This window comes from Anastrepha ludens, chromosome 6 (genome assembly GCF_028408465.1).
Source record: "Anastrepha ludens isolate Willacy chromosome 6, idAnaLude1.1, whole genome shotgun sequence".
NCBI classification, from domain to species: Eukaryota; Metazoa; Arthropoda; class Insecta; order Diptera; family Tephritidae; genus Anastrepha; species Anastrepha ludens.
In genome coordinates, this window is record NC_071502.1 from 68,481,319 (window position 1) to 68,500,611 (window position 19,293).

A 19,293-nucleotide genomic window follows, 5' to 3' on the forward strand; every position below is an offset into this window, starting at 1 on the left:
TAACTATTTACATACATATGTATATACAGTGGCGGTCAAAACATAAAAGCAGTGGGTAAAATTTTAACAATTTACTTTTTTATAAACACTTTATTTTAATATATTTTTATAGTTTTTGTTTTTTATAAAAGTATAGTTCATACTACAGAATGAAACACGCAGCTCAAAGTCAAAGTTCAAAACTGTCCAAAATTGAAAAAACTGAAAAAATATTTTCATTAAAATTCCAAGAAAAAATTTAAATTCTTGCATCGTTAAATGAAAAAAAGCTCAAAAATATGTATGTCTTGTTGATTTTTTTGAATTGTTTACAAAGTTTAAAACCTTAAGATACATGCTTTTTGCTAGTATATGACATAAAATAATAAAGTACTAAAAAATACAAAGACTTATTCTGATCACAAATCTACAATAACTTCATCAATAATACCATAGTTGCGAGATTATACTCCTTATACTGCACTGGTGAGGCCAATATTGGAATATTACTCGACAATTTGGCCACCTAGTACCACAAAACTTAATAATAAATTAGAAAAAAACGGAATAAACTCTGCAAACATATCTATAATTAAATAAATAAAATCTATAAGCAGGGAGGTCTCGGACCTAGTCTTATTTAACAAAATTTTTAACGGCTAAATCGAGACTTCGTAAATCCCAGAAAAATTCAGATTATTTAATTAAAAGACTGATTTAAGATCTAAAAGATTGTCAATCAATCGAATAGCTGAAACAGTTAAGACTCTTTGTGCTGACATTAAAAAGTGCACAATATGTCCCGCTGCCATTATTTTGACCGCCATCGTATATGTATATGAACCGCATTCGCCGTTTGTATGTATGAGCTTCGTATACGAGTGTAAGTAAATATTGTATTTATTGCTTATTAAGGCGAATAATAAGTAAACGAAATCCAAAGCCTCGAAATGGCCACCGTCCGTCCAGCGTATTTGCAGTATTTTCATTATGCAGTAGCTTTTTACATTGGTTTGGATTTTTTGTATTTTTTGTTTGCTTTTATGGTGTTGGCCCAGACTCACGCTCAACTTATATATACCACATTTCAATAGACGCTTGTTGACTTAAATTTAAATATACATATTTCTGTACAGTGCGCAACAAAAGTATCAAGAAAAATACTACATTTTCATATCTAATTTCAAAAAAAATACCCAAACCCAATAATATGAGTTCCAATTAATTATGCTGAAATCTAAAAAAATATCATTGGGTCCTTTCCGATAGTGAACTTTGGTAGAGAGGGATGGGGGAAATATGACCATTAGAAAATGACAGTCAAAGTGTTCACCCTTTTGCATTTCTATCTGTTAGATATAAGAGGTATTCAGGAATTCTATGTAAAAAATAGCGCGAAATATTTTTGTGGAATAGCTATTCAATAGACAGGTTATATTTCCCTCTTTTGAGGGAAAGTGCTAAATACTCAAAACAGAGAGATATTATATAATGGTTTCAAATGTAGTACAAAAATATTTATTACCATAAGTCTCTCAACACGCCTAAGCCCAAAATCGTCTAAAATAACTTTAATGGCAGAAATAAGTCTAAATGGAAAATATGTAACTAAAGCATATTCAAGTTTTACCGAAACAATTTCTGCAATATAAAGGAAAATTTTTGTTTTGCTCATCTTCCAAAATCCTTTGATGTAGCCTTGTTATTTTGGAAAATACTGGATTTTGTCGTATATGTTTAACTGCATTTTTTTAACGGATGACCGCTGAAATTAATAGATTATATACGATAACTTCCGTAAGTCGCTTCTAAACTTCTCGTCCTAATTATCGCCTCTTAATTTATCATAGCAGGAAATTTTTCAACAAAAAATATGGCTTTTCGTGCTAATAATTAAAAATTAGTTGTTTTTGTTGAATTACTGCTGTAATAGTTTATAAAAGTAAGACATGGCTAAAAACTTATAAAATTACAAAATATTATTGTAGTTCAAACGAATACTACAATGGCTCACTGTGCATGTGCACGTATTTACAAATTTATTTTGCCCCGTATTTATGATTGCGGCCATAACAGTTTACTTCAATTTGTTTGCTTAACTCCTTTTTTTTTTTTTGTTTTTGTACATTCTTACACTCAAACAACTGCTGTATATTTTTGAAACCCAAATATTTACATGTTTACAAGTAGTTATATATGTTTATAGCCAGAGGTGGCGTTAGAAACAAACAACGAAAAATTAAAGTGCCTTGAAATGTACCTTTTTTATACTGGGTGCTATTAATTTGGTGTGATTGTGCCAATTGAGATTTGTTTCGCGTGCTGGTTTTAACGGCAAAAAATGCAAAAAGATAATAAACCCAAAAACGAAAAAAGTAGTAAAAATAATAATTACTCCAAATAATAATAATGGTTCAAATTTTAAAAATTAATTTAAAAAAGAGTACATACACATGTATATATCGGGTGTTTTTTTAAAGCTTGAGCACTTAAAATTATAATATATTACAAAACAAAAATCTTGTTGGAATGGTAATTATTATTATAATTTTAATATGATATTTGGCATATGTGCTCAGTTTTTGACTACTTTTTCCAATAAGTGAGGCCGTATGGCGCCAATTGTGGCTTGAATATTGCAATATGGCAAGTTGCGCCTTCTTGTTGGAACCAAATCTCATCGATGTTTAGCTGATTATTTTTGGAAACAAAAATTCAGCCATTTACTGAAATATCAGCTCCTCCCTCATTTCGAAGGAATTATTTTTTTTTTCAAAGTAAAATTCTACAATTTGAAAACGTTTTTTGACGTTAAACGATTCATAATGACTTGCCGAATCTTACTGAACAGAAATGTTAACACAGTTTGCCATTCTCAGCTGTCAAACCATATTTACGATATCGATAGATGTCACGCAACTAAAAAAACACCCGGTACATATGTATTGAAATGAAATAAATCGTAATACGAAATTTCTCATGAATACCATATAAATATTGTCTGTATATGCATTTGTATGTATGTATGCATATTATTTGCCCGCATATGTAAATATCTGGACATTTGTACTAGTTGGTGGCTTTAAGTGCATGCCTAGGAATGCATAGCTTTCATACAAGTTTAAAACATACATACATACATAGTTTAAAACTCTAAAATAAAAGAAAAATATTACTGAAAAATTGAAAAAATCCAGTGGGATTTATTTCAACATCTTATTGTAAAATTTTAAAAATTTTCAAAGGCGTAAAAGGAAATAGATATTTGGGACAAAACTAATATTAAACCTAAGAATTTAATAAATCTTAAGAAAACAATATAAAATAATACTTATTAGTTATTTATTGTAACTGATACTAGACGTCGTGGCATCGAATTTACGAGTGACTGAAGGAAACTAAGACCGATTTTTTCCTATTACTCTTAAATAGCTTTGTTAAGGTGCAATAGGCTATTAAACTAGCTTGGATTTAGGACTGGACTAACTGCGGGGCACATCAGCAAAATACTATTTTTTGACGCGAAAAACTCTGTTGTACGCTTAGCTGCGGATCGGTGCATTGTCCTGTTGATACGGCCAATACTCACCGGAAAATTCTTCGGCAATATTCAATAAAACGTTATCAAAGACCTCTACGTAATATTTTGCGCTCATCTTATGCGAAATTAAAAAAATTGCTACCAGCTAAAATAACCCCTGGTCATAAGAGAGCACCCGTAAAAGTTTCGAGAGTGACGTGTTATTAGTGGCTCGCAAATATTTCTCCAATACTTCTAACAACCATCCGGCATTTATATTTTTTACATCGCTAAAAATGATCCACTGCCACTTATCATCCCAGAATTTATGATTATCGCCGAATTCGAGATGCTTTATGGCATGGTATAAGCTTCGGTTTTAACAGTCTATTTGGAATTCGAATCTTTACTAAAAATTTACTGTATTCTTCTCGTCGTAACGTTGAGAGAAAGGTCACACCTGATTTGGTTAGGCTGATGCTTTTATTGACAACCAACCTTTTATCTCTCTCTTGCAACTGTCGTCATCGTAGGCTTTGAACCAGTTCTTTTATTTTTTCCATATCCATCAAGATTTTTAAAAAAGTTGTGGATAGTATTTTTATTTCGATTTACTTTTAAAGTTATTTTTTGAACTGAGACTTCGGATTCATTATAAGTTGGAATACTAGCACGTTCATCGGTAGATAGCTGCGTTCCTCTTGGCATAGTGTTTTAAACAGTTATTATGTTTTCCTTGCATGAAACTTATTTATTTGCAAAGGCAAAATAATTTAAAACTACCATTGGTTCGTGCACATGGCAAATCAAAAAAATATTATGTAGCTATTTAGAAGAAAAACTATGAAGTTGGCCTGCCCCCTCAGCTATTTCGCTCAGTTTATTTAGTTCATATTCGTATCTACTTATTAAGAGATCTTCAAACTGTTGCTGCGAATTGATTGCTTGAAGGAAAGAAAAGAGGAAATAAAATCATTGAACAGGATCACATATCACAAGACAATAAGCATCGGCATCACTGCTTCATAGAGTACGCTAATGTATGTATGTGTGACAGCAGAAGAGAAAAATTTGGCACGTCTTCCTTTGAAATGGCCAGCTCTGGTCTAGGGTCATCGAAATACTTAGATGCATATCTCCCTTTGAGTATATCTACTCATTATGCAGCCTGTTAGATGTGGGCCAGCCAAGACTACAAAATTGCTTCGGCCCCAGAACGGGAATGCTATTGAGCTATCTCTTGCCAGCGCTTTAGCGATCTGATATCCCTGCGCAGTGATTAGTGCCCAGTGTCAATGGAGGTTAACCATATCTTTCTTTCGCAGCAACTGAAGGTTGTCATAGCACCGTGGATTTGAACATCACTTTTGAGTTAAGATATCCACTTGGCTATCTGAGAGTATCACATAAATTCGGGTAGTCTAGTAGTTTTTTATTGTACACATACAAAAATGGCAATCCAACATACATACTCTGCATTCTCATGATTAGCTTTTTTATATGTATGTATGTACGTATGCGCACTTAATATGATGTGACCATTCTTGGCAGCAGCTCTAATGGGCATTTGATTATATCATTTACTTATAGACCATAAAAAGTGAAAAAAGTCGTAGAAGTTTTTATGCTGTCAACAAAACTGAGGTACATTTAGAGTGAATGTGATCAGTATGTATACATAAGCTGTATGAATATACTATTCTGCATTTATTTTCGCACTAAAACATTGTATTGTATTCGTACCCTCGAAGTAAATCAGATCAGCCGCAAGAGGAATGTAGCGGACATTTAATACAAAGAACCGCCGAGTGACCAGTAATATAATTTTTTCCTATGTGTGTTGCCTATTTCGTTTTTATTTTTGCTTTGGATTTGTTTTTATTTTTATTTATTTATGTTAGCTCTTTATTACACCTTGTTTCTGTTTTGCTCGACTTTCGTGGGAATTATTACTGGTTTTCTGCAAGCAATGCAAAAATCAGTGGCGTTTTTGTGTGGCATGTTATAGGGTCTATGTATGTGCGTATGTATCTATGCATTACTACTCTTTCTGGCCACTATTACGCTCCCACTCTAAATTGTATGGGAGACGTTCAATAGTCGTTGCCCCAGTTTTCAGGCAATCATCTTTTAATATCATCATCATTAATCATTTAATTTTTTTATTTTTGTAATTCTTTGTTGGTGCGCGTAATATTTATTTATTGAATTAATTTTATTGCGAGTTTTAACTGTTAACGTTTTTCATTACTGGCATTTTGTCAAAATTCATATAAATGCCCTAAAAAACAATATACCTATTGCGTATGAAATGCGGCAAATGTTGAAGTGATTAAAAATCTGGTTCCAGTTATCTGTAGTTATGAAAATTTAAAAAAAAAATTTAAAGAAAAAATCACCATGAAGTAAATGTTATGCAACTTCATGAAGCATACCAATTCTTTTCACAAAAAGCATTAAATTTGGCAATAAAAATTGCAACATCCAAAAAACGATAAGAATGCGGCAGAGCAATAATAAAGAGGAAAAGCTTTAACATAAAATAAAAGGTCATCTGTCGTTTGGTGGTAGTGAAAAGGAGGGGTTTAGTATTCTTAGAAACAGATGTATGGTGAACTTTTGTTCGTTCCCACACACTGTTTTTTCGGGAATTATGTTTTTAGAACATTTTAACCTACAAATTCAATATTTTTCGTTTTTTTAAAGGTTCGAAATAACCCACCTGGGCATATTCATAAAGATATAGAAAATTAAATTTTATTATAGGCTCTTCAACTATCGGCGGATTTCCCTTCTTAACACAACGTAGAAAATCTTCACAAGGATTACACACAAAATACTTATAGGCCACACAGACTGGATTTCGACCTGGAAGATCAACAATACATAGACCAAATTTTTTTTAACAGATCGTACGCGAAACTCTTCAAATCAAAACTACTAAACAGACAATGCAAATTGATTCTGTACAAAACCATCATTAGACCAGTCTTATGCTATGGAGCTGAACCTTGGACACTAATTGAAGCAGATAAAACAAAACTGCAAACCTTCGAACGAAAAATATTTAGATCAACTTGACACCAAATTAGAAAGCTTTCCATACATTAAAACAAAATTGTGAAGTTTGTTGACAAAACTGCAGGTGATTTAATAGTCTACAGTTCTTCCTTTCATAAATAGTATAGAATGCAGTTCTTGTTGACTGGTGCAAAGTGTAATTACAAATAATCACTCCACTTCTAAACTAAAGCGCTGACTCTAAGGCCTTGGGCTATTATTCGAAAATGATTATTAAGATTTTATGAATCCGAAAATAACAATTATATTATATTTTTATATTTTTAAAGTGCGTGCCTGATTTTTATCAATTACTATAAAATAAGTCATAAGAAAAATAATGTGAAAATCAAAATTATGAAAAGAAAATAAACTAAATAAATATTTATTTTTATAAGAAAAAAAATGCAACTGCTACAGCCCCTGTTAAAAATAAACTTAAATACATACATTATGCATTTAAAATAACATATTTAAATTATTTATTTATCGGACATAAACAACATAAACAAGTCTCAAATTTATTGAACGTTCGCACCTGTAGGTCGGCATAGCATAGTTTTTCAGTATAAAAAAACCAAAAACGGAATGCAGAAAACGTAAATATTCAAGTGGTCTGTAATCACAGCAATGCCTGGGGTTGTGGTGTCAATTAAAAAAAATGTATTTATTTGTAATTAAGTAGCTTATTAAGAGCGCGACGATACACATTAATTTATATGTGTATGTAGGCAAGTATGCATTTGTGGTTGACCTTTGTAAGCCTGTTTTTATTTTCTCTTTGCTTCCCCATTTCTCGCTCTTATCCGCATCTTTGATTAGATTTATCACGCGCTTGCTTTTATCTTCATATGCATAATTGACTGTGATTCCCGAGTTAAACAAAATTAAATTAGTTAACTGCGTATTTGTGTCGGGCCTCAAGCGATTACATTCCAAACTATATAAGCATAAATTTACGAATATTTTAAATACCTAGTACAGGCATACTCTATTCCAAAAAAAGCCCAACATTTCTCAAATATAAATAAGTAGTGAATACTTATTACAAATCGGTATATTCGCCTTTTCCTCTGTGACAAAAGTTTTTACACCATCTATTTATATCTGCCTTAGGAGTGTTGTTTAGGATGGTGGCCTCTGAATTGATGCCAATTTTATATAATTGCCTGGTCGTGTTCCTCGGCTAAAGGTTTTTTTATCTACGTTCATCCGAGATGTTGTGTTAGAGTTTCATGATATTTGCTAAAGCAGAAGATGATCTATTGTATCCAATGTGACAGAACTTTTGGATAGACGGCTGAAAAATTTATTTAAAAAAGAGCCAATATAATTTTTTAACTCAGTCAAACGGCATCCGAGAAATGATCCAAAAAGTTTTTGTTGAAAGTGATTACCTCGTATCTCAATTTTTGAGTGGCTTAAAGGATTTAAAGAAGGTCAGAAACAAAAAAATGTTGAAGTTATACGTGAGTTTATAAAAAGGGCGCTGAAAAGAGCCAAGAGCATCTCGGTGGCATGAAGGGTTTGGTGTCGTGAAATCATCGAGTTCGACCAGAATTCAATAAATCATAGTACAACTTTAATGACGAAATGTTTTACCTCAAATGGTATTTGCCTTTCAATCACCGTATGACTTCTTTCTGTTTGGAAAATTAAATTTGGCCCTTTCCTTTCACGGCCGTTTCGTTATGCAGATATAGAATACATGCACCTCGGGTCCTTTTCTGGATGCGATTTTTTGAAATGCACGAACCAAAATCTGTGTTAAAGGAATCAAAAAATAATAAAGTCCCTGGCCTTGATCGTATAAGTTACGAATTTTATAAATATGCACCTGAAAGCTTTTTGTATGGGGTATTATCAATTTTCAACACAATATTTAAAAAAAAGCAAATGCCAACCTCGTTCCGAAAAGCCATAATTGTGTGTCTATTAATAGTCCGTGTCTCACCTCAACTTATAGGGGCCTCTCCCTGCTTTTTTTAAGGGGGAACGCCAATGTGAAAATTCAAAACAATCGATTTGTTTGCATAAATTGTTAGTAAATTCGCTTTATTCCCGATTCAATGTGCACTTAAGTAAGCGCCCGTCGGTTCGGCCCCGTAGCGCTTGCTTTATTTCAAACGCGTTTTTTTCGAAAGGACTTCTTTTGATATGGTGGCAACGATTTCTCGAAGACTAATGAACCGATTTTAGTTTTCTTTTTTTCAAAATTTTTGTTATCGCATTGGCTATCGTTGTACGTTTTCGAAATTTTGAAAATAACTATTTTTTTGAGCCTGTTGAAAATCAAAAAAATGGGGAAAAACACACAGCGAAATTCAAATCACCACTATTTTGTCACAAAAAACAAAACAAAAAACGGCTACGTACAACGATAGCCACTTAAGGAATTATATACATATGTACCTTGTGAGCCCGAAAAAATGGACGATTGTCATACTTTTTTAACACACTTTTATTAGGTCGGGTTATATGTATGTATGTAACGGAATCTTTGAGCTAAATTTTCACTGGCTTCTAAAAATCTGATCGACTTGGAATTTTGCACACCTATCAAGGACCGATGACAATGCAATAATTTGGTAAAATTTTTCCATTATCCTTATTAGGATTGTCAGGATTAATATTTTCTTTTTTTACCTCTGGGCAAAAAGTAAGGTGAATTTGGTTGTCAACTGAAAAATCTTTATTTATTCTTGTAAATCAATTTCATCCCCTTCAAAACAACCCCTCTCGGTGAAATACACTTATGCCAACGATTTTTCTAATCCCCGAAACATGCCAAATAGTCCATTTCTGGTATAGCCATCATCACCTTCTTCGATTCAGCTTTTATCTCCTCAATCGACTCGAAACGCGTTCCCCGGAGTGGTCTCTTGAGTTTTGGGAATAGCCAGAAGTCACACGGAGCCAAATCAGGCGAACACGGTGGTTGCGGAACGATATGCGTGGAATTTTTGGCGAAATGGTCACGAAGAACGAGTGCAGTGTGAGACGGTGCATTATCGTGATGCAAAAACCAAGAGTTGTTGGCCCATAATTCTGGTCTTTTTAGACGAATTGCTTCACGTAAACGGCGCATAACGCTCAAATAATATTCCTTATTAACAGTTTGGCCAGGTGGAAGGATTTCATAGTGCACCACACCACGAAAATCGAAAAAAACTGGCCAATGGAGTGGGGTAGCCGTTTCTCAGGCTCCCTCCACGAAATAAGTTCTTCATCCCGATTACTTCTTTATCACGGCCGATAACTGCATAGCTTTAGAATCACAGTCGATAAGAAAGGAATTAAATATAACACGAATATATCGAATCATTAATTCACTGACTGCAATGATAACAGCAATTTTCATTCATAATAAAAAATAGTTTAAAAAAAAAAACTAAAAAACACGCTTTTTTGCTAATCGAACTAAAAAGTTATTTTCTACTTTTAACTCTAATTTGAATTATTCTATTTGTATCTTAATTTTTGTTATAATTCTGTTCTGAGGTAGTTGACTATGACTGATCGTTCGATTTGCTATTACTTCATTATAGATAGGTCTCTTGGTCATTCAAATGAGGCGTATATCATACTGAAGGGTAACTCTCGAAGAATACATTTTGGTGTTTTTATTTTAAAAAATGTTATTTATTGTTGATACCGCCCCTCCCCCGAGACGCCGTTTTTTAGAAGAGGCTTGCGGTAATCACGGTAGCGCATGAGTAGCTCAACTGAAATAAAAAAAATTAAATGATTATTGTAGAAAAATGTTTTTAGTGAAAAAATTGTCCCGATATGAAAACCGCTTTGCACCAAAAAAAAAAAAAACCATTTTTGAGGGGTTGAAAAATTAAAAAAAAAAATTAATTCCAGCGAACTATGCAAATATGTATAAAAAGTGAACCGTTGAGATTCACGAGGTTGTAACTTCGAATAATTAAAAAAGAGTTTATGCAAATCGGTTCTTCAGATCTTTTAAAAAATGTTCTCAATATATTTTTCTGCATTCGCTACACCTCTCACAGTAATTTTTTGATATTATCTTGTTACCGACACGATGACTTCAAATCATAATGAGAACCACTGGAGTATATACCAACATCTTCCAACATCTCTCACCCGCGTCAAGAAAAAAATTAATATTTTTAAGCCCGAACACCAGACTTCGTATTCAAATTATACACATCTCGTCTAGAACGGCAGTCAACACAACTTAACTTAACTTTGTAAAAATTTGTTTACTTAAGTTCATTACTTCTGTCATCAATGGAGTCCGTAAAGTGAACTGAGAGTAATTTAACAATTTTTCTGCTGCATCATTTAACTAAATATTATACTGATCTTCATCAGTCGATTCAGTCGATCGTGTCAACCTATAGAGGTATAATTTCGTCTAACTTCATTCTTATGGGAAATGAAATCACATTCATTCCTTGTTCAGTAATCATAAAACGAACTTAAAAATATTCCAAAAAGTACTGTTTCGAACTGTAAATTTCAGTTAATTTTGCGTGCAGGGTATCCACGACTACGCTCTGTTATAATAAATTGCATTATCTTCATATAATGTTAATATTACCTTATACCTACTTATGGGACATATATGCATATGTGTGAATACTTTTTTGCTGTTTCACTGGTTTTTGCACGTTTAACCCATTATTTTTTTTTTTTGTTGCATTTTTTGTTTTCGGATTTGCTTTTGCTTTTTACGCAAGTTTCAATTGAATTTTATGCTGCAGGCTACGGACAGTCGGCGTGCAACAAGTTGCAGCGGCAGCCCGATGATCAACCAGTCACCATCTGATTGCACTATTGGACAACCAGCCAACCGACCAAACAGCCAGTTAGCCAGCAAAGGCAGGTGAAAAACTTTCACTTACTTTTACCGCCTCTTCAGCTAACGATTACAAAACCGAAAAAATGCAACAAAAGAATGCATGAAAGAAAAATTTCACAGCCAAAGAAGAAATGTGAAAAATATTGTGTCAGTAAAAAAAATTCAACAGACATAAAAAACGAAGTTTGGAAAAGAAATAAAAAAGATGTATTCAGACTTTTAAGGAAATAATTTGGGAAAACCGGCATTACCGCATCTACTTGGGACTACAGGTGTTTGTATTTATGCATGCGTGTATACACATGCATATACGAACATAAAATATAAGCACATATTAACAAAAATATGTGCACCAACAACGCGTTGCAACAAACTGCACCTTACCAATTATTACTATCGAGTGTTTTGTTTTATGAATATCGGCGACGCTGTTTTGTCGTATTGTCTATGGCTTCGATGTATAACTACTGCGTATGCATCTTCAATAAAGCATAACAACTGGACTTTTATGAGTTTCTTGTCCGCAATTTTATTGCTTTTGCTGTTTGTAGCTTGCATGGCAATTTAATTTTGGAAGCTATGCAAGATCATCGAATGCATGTAGACTTACTGCTGCCTTATTAAGCTTAGTAGCTGCTTCTTCTATTCGTGCACAGAATTTGTGTGGTGAAGTTCAAACTTTTTATGAATGAGTAGATTAGCATTTACTACTTTTAGCGAGGCTTTTCGAGGTTTTATGTTTGCAAAAAGCAGGAAATACAGGCTGTGGTCGTGAAATGTTGATTGAATTTTCATAAGCTTTCGGCGCTTATTGTTTATGAATGGCTTTGTAATGGTCTAGGCGATTTTGGCCGAATTCACCAATCGAGTCGTGCCAAATGCTTTTTCTTCTCTAGTGAACTGGTCGCAATTGGAAACTGCATGCAATGCTAAGTTTCCTGTCGCACATCACTTGAAAAATACTTCTTAGGCAATTCAGCTTTAGAAAAACTAGAAAAAGATGAAATCAAACTATAGGTTTTTGGATTTTAATGGTCAATGCATGCAAAGATGAATAGGAAGAAACGATGTCTCATCTCTGCTGTATTTGTCTCGCACGGTGTAAAAACGGGATCCGCTACCTAATGATTCCGGTTTCAGACGCTTTTCTATCATTCGATTGGCCCGAATTCAATACCAATTTTTGGTAAGAAACATCAGTAATGGTAAAGAAGGTGTCTACTCCTCAGCAGATCGGAATTAAAATAATTTAATTCTTGACTTTTGACTTTTGATTTTTGAGATGGCAATCAGGTTATTTTAAGAATGAAAAGGGTGAGAAAATACCTCTCTAATGATATGTATCTCAGAAGTCTACATCTCTCACGATTTGGCTGAGTTATTCGAGTGTTCTTTAAACCTATCGTCCAAAAAATTCTAAAATAGCATAAAAATTCTCATTAGTTTTATTCTCTTCATAAATGTTTGAACATTTGTATACAAACCTTCTGAGGTGGTACAAAAAAAATATTTTTAAAAACTAATTTTACTTATAATTTTTTTAAGTATTTTCAAATCCGTCGAGCTCACCTAAATATGAATATTTTACCGAAATATGCTGGCGGAGGTCCACAAACATAATACATTTTATAGTTCCGGTCAAAAACCCTGAGACCTTCTAATTTATATACATACCATTTATTATGTAAGAGATGTTAGAAAATGTCGTCAAAGGAACTTTGTTCTGATGTCTGCTTAATATTTTTTTGGCTATTGTTAATATTATTCTTATGAACCCTCGTGGACTCTAAAGGGAGTTCAGCCTTTTTTTAAATGACATTGAGTCTCACGTCATACGGTATTGTAACTCTACGTACTTATGCTCGCTTGCACGCTTTGTCTGCTAGTTGATGGATATGAATTTCAAATGATCATTTTATCGTTTGTGGGAGATAGACACTTTTGCCGAGAAAATCATCTAAGTTGTGTCCCCAGCCAGTAAATGGGTATGTTTTTGCCGTAGGCAACCTCTCTATAGCTATTTTATAATTGTGTTTTATATGTACAACGATGGTCCTTGAACAAGTTCCCTTTATAAGTAAGTATGGCGTGAGCGTAGATGTGCCGATTTACCCCTTCCTAGGTGGATTATTTTCAGCATAATATCTACCGCTTTCCTCCCAGCTTGGATTTTAGCCCATAGTCGAGTTTCAGAGCAGAATACCGCCGTTCCTACACCTTCTTCCATCCGTCAATATGTACATATGTCGTGTATTTTGTCATTTTTACAAATCTGGCGCCACCCACAGGCTTCTCTTGCAACTCCAGCAGACTTTTCAAAGCTCGGGTCTCAAGTAACATAGTCTGTACGACCTGCCGAGGTCGATGCTGAGCATACGCCCTGAATTCAAACTTCTTCTAAAGCGTCGCCCAATTTTTTGTTTTTGTTTCGAAAGTGCGATAGCGCATAGCTAAGTAGTTATACTGACAAACGACTGCAATCAATTTTCCAAAGTTAGGTCGTAGCAAAATAAAATATTTATTTGATTACATTGTCCTGCAAATTTTAATTTTTCTGATGCGAATAAGATGGGATCTAGTGATCCCGAAGGCAATTTTCACGCTAAGCACGAATCCGAGTTCAAAAATTTTCCATCACGTCAGGTTTTCGAGAAAAAGGGGGTTGAAACCCCTAAAAATAGCGTATTTGGCCATTTTTCAAAAATTGTGGAGCAGAACCCTAACGTGCTACGATCTTCGTTATTGTCAGTAATTGAAGGTTGAACTTTGCTCTTTGAAATAAGCCCAAACCCAAATTGTTCGCATGCACTCTTAGAGTAGGGGGTGTACTTATGTCTACGGGGGTAGGCGCTTTGGCGCTTTTATTTTACAATAAGACTTAATTTTTTATTTTTGCGAAACTACAAACTTAAGGTATGTTACCGCAAAAAGAAGGCTAGTGACAATGGTATCGTATAAATCTACGATTCATCTGTTTCTGCTTTAATAATCTTTTTTGTCCTGCCCTTAGGCGATCCATACTACGTGACATTACCCTATACTATTACTTCAATTTGGAAATTAATTAAATAGTTGTAGATATATATGTGTGTGTAACTCGCGTAAATACCAAGTCGCACTAACTGCCAGTAGAAGTATTAATAATTTATTAACATTACAAGCGTGCTTGACATTTTGTGTGGTAACAGCCTTTACCTATATTGCTGAGTACAACACAACACTGTTAATAACATAACATATTTCTTATGCTGTTGTTCTCTTTTCCTCTTTTGTTAAATTGTTTAGCTCTAGTCTTCCAATTGTGCTTTCATTTTGCCACATTTTTGCCTGGTGTCTGCGTTGTTAATAAAATTTTACATACATAAGTGGGTAAATAGTGCACTGGAGCAGGTTAAAGATTAGACCGCCAAAGCAGCCAATAAATAGTGAAACCAAAAGAAATAGTTAAAAGCAACATAGCCAGTTTTTTTTGTTTTATTACGAAAGTATGTACGTAGTGATGGCGTGGCTCTGTGGGTCAGGTTTGAGGTGGACTTGTAGTCACTTAATATAACATTATTTAGTGTAATTTGACCTCCGCACGTCCAGCGAATGAGTAAACTATACACTTTTCTGTCTCTCTATTGTTATTTTCATTCAAAATGTGTTTGCCTTTGGTTTTGTTTTTGTTTTGTATGTGCACAACTATCACTCTCCAAATCTTTTGTGGTAAGTTGCTTATTGGGATGTGTACGATTGCTGCCATTCTTTTTGCTCGTTAAGCCAGTAAGAGGTGTCATTGTGATCTCCACTTAACGTTTGCCATTTTTAAATTGGCTACACACATGCATAAATATGTGCGTATGCATGTGCTTGCACTGCTTTTCATTTTGGGGAATGTTATGAGTGGGATTTTAAAGAAATATTGAACCGTTACAATTATATTGTATTTAAAATACAACTTTCTATGCAAAGTGGGAAGTAAAACTTTTTTCAACAAACGCTTCTATCTGCAATGTTAACTGCTCAAGAGACTTTTAATTTTATTGGGTTAGCTTTTCACCAAAAAATTGAGTAAACTTTTGATCTAACGATCGCAAAAGATGCTTGATGGAGAATTCCCTTTTCAAATTATTTGATAAAATTTGGACGCTAATTTTTCGCTTGGGTAAGTTTTTTGTCAGAGTTCGGTCAGCCCTGTTGGTCTTGTGTATTTTCCCCTTATAAAATAAACTTCCAGCAACCATTATGTGCTTAAACCGATCAGCAAAATTTAAATTGTTACAATATTACAATATATAAAAATTCAATGAGCTATGAAACTGCATACTCGAAATGTTTCGAAAAAATTATGTAAAAAAAATTAAAAAGCAACTAAAGCTGCTTACTTTCTTAGATTTTACGCTGAGTTCCTTCTCGAATTTGTTTTGATGTTTTTTGTGAGGGGCTTTTTCATCATTTGCCCTTGCCTGCCGAGAGGTGACCGCTTTTAGAAAAAAACCTTTTATATAAATTAGTGTTTTAAACAGTGGATTTCAAATACGGACCATTTTGAATGGTAGTCATGCACAAGTCCATAAAAGTGTATAATATCAACGGACGTGAAAGCATGGCGATAGGCCCTTACCAGAAAAAGACTACATAGAAGATTTACTCTTAATCTAATTCTAAAAAATTGTCTCACAACCACAGGGCAATATCAAATATATTCGCAATCAAAATTGGCTACTTAGACTCCCAGATCCAAGTTTTTATTTTATAATAACTATCGGTATTTTTTTATCTACTAATATTTACACAGATTTCGAAGCCAATGAATAATTTAGTAACATCAAAACTATAATTGTTATGATAAATGATTATGATAAAGTCCCGCCGCACAGTGCGGCCGATTCCCGAAAAGCTGGCCAAAACTCAAAAAATTAAGTAATTAATTCAAAATTTCTTACTCGGGGGTTGTCGGGGTCGCTGATTACGAATTTGATCTTAAAATTTTGAAAATCCACCCCCTTCCACCCCTATTGGCCACCCCCTCACGTGAAATAGCGTATACTCTAGAACATAATCAAGGTTTTCACTACTCAAGGCATTACTGTAGCCAACCCAAAGACAAAAAAACTCTATCTAGAAACTTTTTTTTTCGACTTTTGGCCAGCTTTTTGGGAATCGGCCGCACTGTGCGCCGGGCATACGCTGGCAATTTAGTCAGTGACAGGATTAACTTCGTCTTCTTATTGCTCGCCATAAAACCTCTACGCATTGTCTTCCTACCAAAAGTCTTAAATACCTTATTCAGACTAAAAAATGTTTTCGAAAAATAAGACGAAAAGGTAAAGAAGAGTTGAAAAACCCCGATTTGCTTCATAATTTGACAATCCGATTAGGAGGACCCGGCCGTTTAAACGCACGACATAAGCAAACCTATGATAGATAAAATCTATTTGCGGCTATAAATAATAAACTTAAACACTTTGCTGCATATTAATTTCGTTAAGGTGATAAACTATAAAATATTTTATTGCCATCGCCCACAAACGGCACGACGGTTCGCCTTTTTAATCCTCCAGCTATTGTCGCTGATTCATTGCAAGTGCCAATGCTGGTGGATAATTTGTAATGCGAGCGGCAAGTAATACGAAGAGGCATATTTAAGTAGGAGTAGATAGTGGTCGAAAGGGGCAGAGGTGGGGTGGTGCGCCTACCAAAAGTGGTAAGTTGGCTCGAAACTACACGACGCTGACTTCCGTAAGGGCAGCTGTCGCCAACAACACTTGTACCATGTTTAGGTGCATATGTGTGACATGTGAGTACATGGGTACATACATACATACATATATATATGAGGCCTTTGGAATAGATACGTGTCGATATATGTATAAAGGAGCACGTTGTATGTAATTATTTTACAAAAGCATAGATTTATGGAGCCCAAAGCACGATATTTTATGCTGAACATTTACCTATCACAGGAATGCATACACATACATATGCACATATGTGTATATACAGGGTGTTCTTTATGTTCGATACCTTTGAATGCCTTTGTCATTACATGCCATTTGGCCATACAGAGCGACGCAAAATTAATCACCCTATCGGAAGATTTATAATTTTTTCAAATGTCGCCATACGTCAATTATGTTTAACACTTGTGAACTAGACTGCTGCAGGATACAAACTACAAGCAATGGAAGGCATAAAGGTTACCATAAAGATTTCCATCATTAAAAATCATTGTTTTTTTTAGTGTCATAAATAAAAAGCTTTTCTCTTGATAAATTGCCAATAAGCCGAATGCTCTTGACATATAATATAAAAGATCTGCTTTACACTTTCAGTATGCAGTACATTCCGTTTAAACCACACTCAGGTTAAGATGAATCAAATCAAAAATCATCATCCCAATTTCGTAAAAAAAACGCGTACTTTTTGTTGATTAAGACAATCTCGCTTAAGGCGAACTTACGGTTAATAAAAGTAAATAATAAAAGGGTACGGTTTCAGCAATATATAAAATATGTCAAGCAAGTCAACTGTCTCGACGATTTGGAAAAATAAAAATGTTGTGATGAACAATTTTGAAAAAATGCGTTCAAATGTAAAGAAGTAAAAGCATTGCGGTTCTGAAAGGCGAAAGCTGAAACTAAATCAATGTTATTAATAAAACTATCATGATTACCGAACTTTGTTGGAGGATTTTTTCAATACTAAATAAACATAGCACTTCACTTCATAAAGATACCAAAACATTTCGCGTGAAGGGAGATTCCCTTAAAACGAACCTCTTTTCTAGTCTCATGGAATACGGTTTAAGCGGAATGTACTGTATTTCAAAAATAGGTAAACTATTTTCTGAAAATGGAAAAAAATACTGTTGGACGAAGATGAAAATTGCAAAAATATATACGTGCGCGTTACTTAAAAAGCTTGCGAGATGGCAGTGATCCATTTTTGTTGAGTAATAACTCATATATGCAAAAGTTTTGTTTGACGCGACGATGGTATTTTAATTCTTTATTTAATTAAAAATACATAACGAATGTGATAGGATATATTTACTTGCATTCTAGAATACCCAATTTTACACTAAACGCTTTATCATAGCGTAGCGAAAAGTTCTAGGCACAAAAGCTTTCACTTTTATCAATATTTCCATAGAATAACAAAAAACAACTTTTTGCTTGATAAAAATCTTTACTAATTGGCAATGGCGGCTACCGTAGCCGAATGGGTTGGTGCGTGACTAACATTCGGAATTCACAGAGAGAACGTGGGTTCGAATCTCAGTGAAACACCAATTAAAAAAAAGCATTTTTCTAATAGCGGTCGCCCCTCGGCAGGCAATGACAAACCTCCGAGTGTATTTCTGTCATGAAAAAGCTCCTCATAAAAATATCTGCCGTTTGGAGCCGGCTTGAAACTGTAGGTCCTCCATTTGTGGAACAACATCAAGACGCACACCACAAATAGGAGGAGGAGCTCGGCCAAACACCCAAAAAGGGTGTACGCGCCGATTATATATATTGGCAATGGCGCTACCGTAGCCGAACGAAAAGGTGACAGAAAATTGTTTGTTTTAATAGCGGTGCCCCTCGGCAGGCAAGGCAAACCACCGAGTGTATTTTTGCCATGAAAAAAGCTCATCAAATAAAAGCATTTGCAATTCGGAGTCGATTTAGAGGCCCCTCCATTTGTGGAGGCTGATAGCCTCTGTCACTAGAACCTTCTAGTTGTAATACATAGCAAGTATAGTTTTATTATATATATAGACGAAAGACGCCTGAATAACGTACAATGACATTTTATTTCTTGGAAAGCGTGAACTTTGGTTATTCGATGTTAATGTTCCGCAACTTTTTCTAACTAGAAACTAAATTTTTCGCACACCACGCATAGCAGTCAAAATAAAAAAAAGCGGTAG

The 19,293-nt window shown here is 34.3% G+C and overlaps 1 protein-coding gene across 6 annotated transcripts in view; it reads left to right on the forward strand.

The window, feature by feature from the left end:
- LOC128866255 (uncharacterized) overlaps positions 1 to 19,293 on the forward strand; it is a 229,320-nt gene that overhangs the window by 82,267 nt on the left and 127,760 nt on the right. The gene's annotated exons all lie outside the window — the stretch shown is intronic.